We start from the raw sequence: 8255 nt of genomic DNA on the forward strand, positions 1-8255 counted from the left end.
GGGACTGTGGAGTCTCTTCCAGCCCCTCTGCACACGCCAAGTCAAGGCCTCCAACCTCCTCTTATTCTCTGGAAAAAGAGTGCTTTTTCCTAAGTAACCCTCCTTTGGCTTCTGGCCCCAGCTGCTTCTCTGTCACCTGCCTCCCTCCCCACACCAACTGGGGCCGAAGGCCTGGGAGCTCAGGGAGCTTTGTATTCCTCCTCAGCTCTCCTATTCTGTCTTTGATCAGGTTCCTCCGGTAGCTGATTTCCTGGCCTGCTCCCTCCTGATTAACTCTGCCTGAATTCTCAGATCTCTCTGCTCCTTCTGCCCTCTTTCTCTTAGAACACCAGCTTTTTGCAAAGCGCAGAGGACTTTAACCCTCACATGTCTGTGGCACGACTCCTTGCTTCAGAGATTCTCCTGGTCTTTCTATAAACATGTAAAATATTCAAGCCTTGCATAACCATTTCACCTTATTAGCATGCTCTCCTTTATCTGAGGTTATCCCTCCATCCAAACTCACAGTTTGTTTACTGACCTGAAATCTTCCCAACCATTTTAGAATGAAAAGAATTATGGGCTTGTTTAAAATACATATCAGGTTTTCTTAGGTAAAGAGAGGAATTATCTTTTGCTAACTAATCCCAGTGAGAATTTTTCTTGAGGGTGAGGAGGGGAATGGGGAAAAGGAATCTCTTCCTGTACTCAGTGTCAGGGATTTTATACAGGAACGAGGAATTCTTTCCTTTCCTCCCATAGAAACAGTTGCTCTCAGGATATGCAGAAAGCTGCTTTTATACCAGAGCTCAGGTCTAGATTAAGGAATGAATCACTGCAGACACAAGTTTTCTGGGACCTCATGGTGACATTGGGCAGGGCTGGGTCACATCTTTTGGCTTCTATTGTATTAGTCAATGAACAGCCTCAGACAGTGGCACAGTTTACAGCTCAGATTAGCACTCTGCCCAGATCTTTCCCCACTTATCAAATTATATCTTCATTGAGTCACCTGTACTTTTGAAATTTATTCATGCATATGCATTCATTCAACAACATTCAACAGCAAGCATATTATTGTCAAGCACTATGGTAGATTAAATGTGTAGCCTCAATTATTCACACCATGGTAGTATAGTATGCACCCTCATCCTTTTCACGGCCTCATGGTGAGAGGAGTGCATTTTTATGCCTCTTGACTTTGGAATTGGCCACATGTCTTGTTTTGAACAATGTGATATAGTGCTATGACTTATGTAGGGCCTTGAATAGTACTTGTTCTTCTGCCATTGCCAAGAAAAGTAAAACCATTGTCTCTCATCCAGTGCATCTCAGAGAGACATGATATAGACATAGACGTAGACACAGACATAGACAAAGACATAGACATACGTAGACATAGGTATAGACATACATAGACATAGACATATAGACATAGACATAGAAGACATAGACAAAGACAGACACAGACATAGACATAGACGTAGACACAGACATAGACAAAGACATACAGACATAGACATAGATATAGTTACATACTAAAATATTATTCAGCCATGAAGAAAGGGTCATCATTTCATTTAGGACAATATAGAAGTAACTGGAGGGCATTATGCTAAGTAAGATAAGTCAGACAAAGAAAGACGAATACTGTATGATCTCACTTACATGTGGAATTTTAAAAAGCCAAGCTCATAGAAGCAGAGACTAGAATGGTAATCATCAGGGCCTAGGTTTGGGGGAAATGAGATTTCAGTCAAAGGATACAAACTTTCAGTTATAAGATGAATGAGTTTGGAGTATCTAAAGTATAGCATAGAGATTATAGTTAATAATACTATATTATATACTTAAAAGTTGCTAAGAAAGTGGATCTTAAATGTTCTTACCACAAGAAAGAAATGGTAGCTATGTGATGTGATACTAATACTATGGTGGTAATCATTTTGCATTATATAAATATATCAAATCAACACCTTGTACAGACTGTTGTCTGTCAAGTCTATTTCAAACCTAGTAAAATTGTAGAAATTTTTTTTTAAAAAAAGAATGTGTATATAGTTAGAAATGCCCAGCCAATCCACAGACCTGCAGACTGAAGCAGCATCTTTCCAGCTGACCCACAGATGCATGAATGAAACATATTTATTAGTAAAACTATTAAGTTTTGAGGTGGTCTATTATGCAATGCAACATCATTTTAGCACTAGCCGACTAATAAAGGCTTTAAAAGCTGGGGACATGAGACACAAAAGCAAATACAGGGATTTTAACCTTCCCAAGTTCACAGTTTGTTAACAAAGAAATATGTACAAATCAATAACATTAATACAATAAATTTTGCAGAGGTATGAAAATGCATATGAAAGCACAGAGTTGGGAACACCTCATTCTGTTTTGGGAAGTTGAAGGAAAGTTATCCATAGGAGAAAAGAGCACTGGAGCATTTGGATAAAGAGGGGAGAGGAAGAGTGAAGATATTACAGGCAGGATACTAGAGGGAAGACATGGCACCACTGGTTGACACATGCAAATGACAGAGAATCAAAGGGAACATATCGGAAGGGTAGTGCATGAGCACTGATCTATAAAGTGTGCTGAAACAGGGCAAGGGTTCATAAAAAATAGAGAGCCAGATAACAGAAGGGAGGAAATTTTTGTATAACTGGGAAAATATAAATATATCTCATTGCTGCCAATATATACAGGGACCTTAAATGGGGAAAATAAATCCTTGCAGCATTGACCTTATTGACCTTGGCTGTAGCAAATACATGTTGAACAATTGTTTGAAGATTATCAGTTTGAAAAACTGCCAAATCATTTGGCAATGAGGGATGCCAAGTCTTGGTCTGGCCTTGGTCCTTAGAGATTATCTAACTCAAACTTTTAATCTTACAGATGGGAAAAATAAGACTCAGAAGATAAAAATGTACCCCAGATTAAAAACCTGAAACCAGAACCCAAGCCTAATTTATCACTCCTGACCTCTTTCCACCATAGTATACTTCTGCCTGAAATTTTCCACAACATGCAAAGAATAAGAAAGTCAGCACTGAGAGAAGGAGCAGAGTTGAAGGTAAAGAACAGGTATCACTTAAGAGAACAGAAATGTTATATATACGTGCACAAAAAATCCACAACATCATGCCATCTTTCACAGGGATGTTGTACGTTTAGATGAAGCTTTAGACTAAGAACTACAGAACAATACTGTCCAAGGTAAACTCTGTTTTTGGAAAAGAGACTTATGGTTGAGGTAGAAAGGGATGGTGTAGAAATTGAAGGTGCAGGTCCTGAGGATCACACTTAACTAGGAAGAAGCTACAACCGGGCTAACATCTTGCCTAGTTTTAACAGAGAAATAGGTGATAAGACGCCTGTAATCAGACACAGGCAAAGAAGAAAACTAGAAAAAATAAATGGACACAACCTTGTAATATTACCTTTTGGGAAAATCCAGAAGATATAAAGGCACAACTCTATGTTTTTTTCTCTCTTGAGAACATCCAGTATCTTCTATAAGGTTAAATATTTTATAAAGGAACCAGAGCCTTCTTCCATGGTATGATATGAAATTATCTATTCTTACAGATGGTTTTAGATCCTGTGAAAGATCGGTTGGTGTTCATAGATGCAGATCCAGGGAAAATCCCCAAGACTGAAATCTATCTCCCTAAGTGGAAGACAGGAAAGACCAAAGAAAGAGGCTGGCCACCCCAGTCTGGTAATTAATGGAGTTTATTAAGGGAAACTTACATACAAGGTATGTCTTGGGCTGCTGCAAGAGGAAATGGATCCCCGTGCCACTTGACTGGTGGCAAAGTATTATATATGGTTGGGGCCGAGTATAGCCATGGATACTAGTACGTGAATGCTGCCAGGTATGAAAAATTACCTCCCATGCTTGACCGGGTCAGGACAAACAACCTGTTCTGGGAACCAACCCATTGCAGGACGCAAGGGAGTAGTGCTGTTTTATGTCAGGATGACCATCAGGTATACTGAACAGTTTCTAAGTGGAGGGGGAGGGTGGCAAGGAATCTCCGTTCTGGCTGCAGGACAGTCAACAGTCACATCATGGAAGCAGAGAACAGGTTTTCCCTAAGCCATAAAATTCCCAGTGATACATGTTATAGTGAATGCTTTGAATGAGCCACCAACTAGAATGAATTGAGGAAAAGTGCCCCAAGATGAGACATATGTCCTCCTGTTGCTGTGGCCATTTCACTTCACATTACCCACCTGTCCGGTAGAGCTGGTGCATGTTCTGCACCCTTGTCTCTAAATGAGAGCTGAACCTTCACAAAACCAAGGCTAGTTCATTCCAAGGAAAATGGCCTTAGTTTGGAGTGAGTTAAATAAAAATAAAAATTTATGAAAAACTGTTATCAATACACTAAAATGTTGACTTCAAAATTGGTCTCTTTCCAGAAAATAAAGGTTGAGTGAGAGTGATTATTGGTGGTAGTGGATGTGTGTGTGTGTGTGTGTGTGTGTGTGTGTGTGTGTGTATGTGTGTGTGAGTGGATGCAAGCAGGAATTTTTGAACAATAAGTATTGATCTAGAGCACCTTTCACAGATCGAGGGATATCTCTAAGATTAAATTTCTGTTATGGGTTCCTTATAAGCCTGGTGAATATATATATATATATATATTTAAACTTATTTATCTCTAAAGCATCAACAGAAAGATTCACTCATATCCTTTTGTCCCTAAGCTTGGGCCTCAATGGTCTGTTCTAATTAGTTTAACTCCCTTCATTACCCTGCGCCCCCAGTTTTATCTGATCCTTCTACAAACAAGACTCCCTTGTCTACCTCTACAGTGCTAACCTCTCTATGATGCTACTCTGCATCACTCTGTGATCATTCCACTAGCAAGTCAAATTCAATTTATCCTAGGAATATACAAATGGTGAACTTTCCTCTCCCCCATAGCAGCTTCCTGCATGACGTCTGTCCTTAGAATATGCCCATATCTTTCCTTCGTTTACATGGAACTACCTCTTCATGGCTCTCCTTCTATTTCTCCATTTCTTTTTTGTCTTCTTGTCCCCCTTCTCTCCTCTCAAGGTTATTATTTTCCATCTGTGTCTTTAATTTATTTTTCTTCTCTGTACACTTTCTTCCTTGACATTACAAAAATCTAATTACTTCAGTTCTATGTAGCTGATACTTAGGTTAATATCTTCAGATTTGACCTCTCGCCTAAGATTTTGCCCCATATTTCCAATTGTCTGCTAAATATCACTGCTTGGCTATTCCATTTATACCTGAAACCCAATAAGCCAAAATGGAACTTGTTGTTTTTCTACACAAATTCAATCATCATCACTGTTTCTGTCAATGCTGTGACCTTTTTTTGGGTTTTTTTGGACTTGAAACTTCAGCACTCTCAATAATTGTTCTTTTTTCCTTCCTTGTTCCATGTACTCCACATTCCAATTCAACCACTTTCTTAGTACTTCTGAATCTACATTTTTAATATCTCCCTCATCCACCCTCTCTTCCCTAATCTCTTGCCTGTATTCCAGTTCAGGTCCTTATTATTTGTCCTTGAGTTATCAAGAGCTTCCTAAATGAAGTCTCCTTTCACACTAACTCATTTAAAATATGGTCAGATTATTTTTAAATCATACACCTCTCTGATATTGTCATCCCTCCCTCTTTTCACAAATCTTAATTCTCAATATGACTCTTTTATGTTCCTCATAATATTTAAAGCATTTAAGGCTCTCCATGACCTCACTCCCAAACTTATTTCCCAAGTTTATATAACCATACGATAAGCTAAACTTAACCACTGGATTATTAGTTGTTAGGATATAAAGTTGGAAGTTAGATGTTAATATTATGTTGGTTCTTCTGCTAAATATGTTCTTCCTATCATCTTTATATATCCAAATACAAGCAATTTGGCAGGGCCCAGCTTATTTATTTCCTTCTTTGTAAAAGTTTTCCACAACTGGAAATAACTTTTGCCCCAAAATTCAATAGTATTTTTCTGTGCCTCTGTGTTTTATATATTTTGGCTTATTAAGTGCATCTCTCTTACTACACCATAAGCTCCTAAGAGTAGAGATATTTTTAATGAGCTTTGTACTTCTCAGAAAAAGTATTCTAGTGACAATAACATAGCAGGAATTCAATAAATGTTTTCTTAATAAACAAGGGAATAATAATAGCTAGTTTTTTGGTTGTTGTTGTTTGAGGAGACAGTACTCACTTGCATGGAAGTGTGACTTTTTTCTCCACTTTTTTTAATTAAAAAAAATTAAGTTCAATGTAGTTAAGTAACTTGTCTAAGGTCACACAGCAAATGTCAAGACTAGGCTCTCAGATTTATACCTCTAACATAGACCTCTCCCTAAGTTCTTGTTCCATATATCCAACTGCTTTTTCTACATTTCCTCTTGTATGTTTAAAACTCTTCACTCGTGATAGCTCTAAGACCTCCCTTACAGTTCGCTCTTTTCAATTTTGTTTCAACCACCATGACCTCATATCAACACTACTGAACTTGTTTAATGACTAGTTCCTTTTCCCCATAATTTCTTTTATTCAGTTTGTCCTAATTTTATCTTTCTAAACCACCACCTGTAACACAGTCACCATCCTGTTTCAATATTTTCAGTGGCTCCCTACTGAACTACAAAATAAGCTTCATCTTCTCTGACAATCAACAGACTGGTATCAACTCTGTTTTCAATAAATTGCTTTGAATAGCCCCCACACCAGACTTCATTACATATGAATATACCATGTTCATTTTTGCTGCTTTCCAGGAATTACATACAAGGTTCTTCTTTAATGGAACATACTTCATATTTCTATTCATTTATCAAAGCCCAAAGTGACCATACAATTTATTTTCCAAATCAAATGTTTGGGAGTGGGAGGGTAGGTAGGAGAAGAAATGATTACTCAGGGACTCTCTCAGGTAAACTGGCATGCACATTAACCTACTTAGTATCTATGTATCTTTCTACATCTATATCAAATCTTACCTATCCCCAAAAGTTTTCAGATTCCCTGGCCTTAAGTAATCACTTTCTCATTTTAGAGCATTTTTGTTTCATAGCAAAGTACACAAAAGTCAGCATCCTAAGATAAAGACCTGAAGCCCAACTCCTGTACTTATTAACTGTGTGATCATGAGCAGATTATCTAAATTCTTTGGGATTCTGTTCTCATTTGTAAATGGCGTTATTATCATGACTTCTTTTTCTTCCTATAGTAGGATGATACCTAGGCACCCTTTGCTTGTAACTTCACAGTGCCTTCCACTGTCGGTGGAATACAATTATTTTCCCCTTGATTCTGGCCTTGGCCATGTGACTTGACTTGGCTGATAGAGATTAAAAGACATGACATGAGTAGGTGCTGTAAGTGGGCTTTCACAGCTTAGGTTGCTTTCTTTCGTGGTCCTGTGTTCCACTCTGAGGATAACATGCCCTAAAAAACCACTACTTCTTTATCCTGGTCTTACAATGAGGGCATATGAAGCATAACCCAGCCTAACTGAAAGCCTGGAGTCAGGCAGGACCCCTCAAAGCCGGGCAAATCCAGACAGGACCAGGAAACCAGAACCAAGTGAAAATCAAAGGTTGGGGGGGGGGGGGGGGGAATGTCCTGCAGCTATAAGTTGCCACATTTGGTGGTTATTACATAGTCTTGTTTCAGCAAAAACTGTTTTAACCATCCTACATACCTTTGTAAAACTCAAATTTGATATATATGAAAACGATTTTAGAAATTTCAAGTTATAATTTAAATGCTATTTATGATCCTTGTTACTCAGTGTTATATAGGTACGTGTTTCCTTTTTCCATATCTAAATTATAAAATATTAGAGAAAAAACCATTATTATATAAAAGTAAAATAATTATATAAGTATATAATAAACAATTACATAAAATATTATATAAAATAATAACTATATAAGAAATATAATTATTTTATATATTTGTCAGTGTGCCTTGCATGCTACCTCATGCATAGTGGTTCTGGAGAGGTATTCTGCTGCTATTGTCAATACTCCTCCTCATTACTTATTTTTGCATTTTTGTTTTTGTTCTTTTAGATTTTTGTTTCTTAATATTTTCATGAGACAATACAAGGTATTATTAAATGAGTGGATTACCAAATCAAACAGCGAGATTTGGAACCTGTCTGACATTCTTATCATTATTATCAAAATAATAATAATAATAATATTTTTCTAAATTAAAATGATAATAAATCACTTATCCCAATGATTGTCACATCTTA

Source organism: Miniopterus schreibersii (genome assembly GCF_964146895.1).
Source record: "Miniopterus schreibersii genome assembly, chromosome: 1".
NCBI lineage: Eukaryota > Metazoa > Chordata > Mammalia > Chiroptera > Miniopteridae > Miniopterus > Miniopterus schreibersii.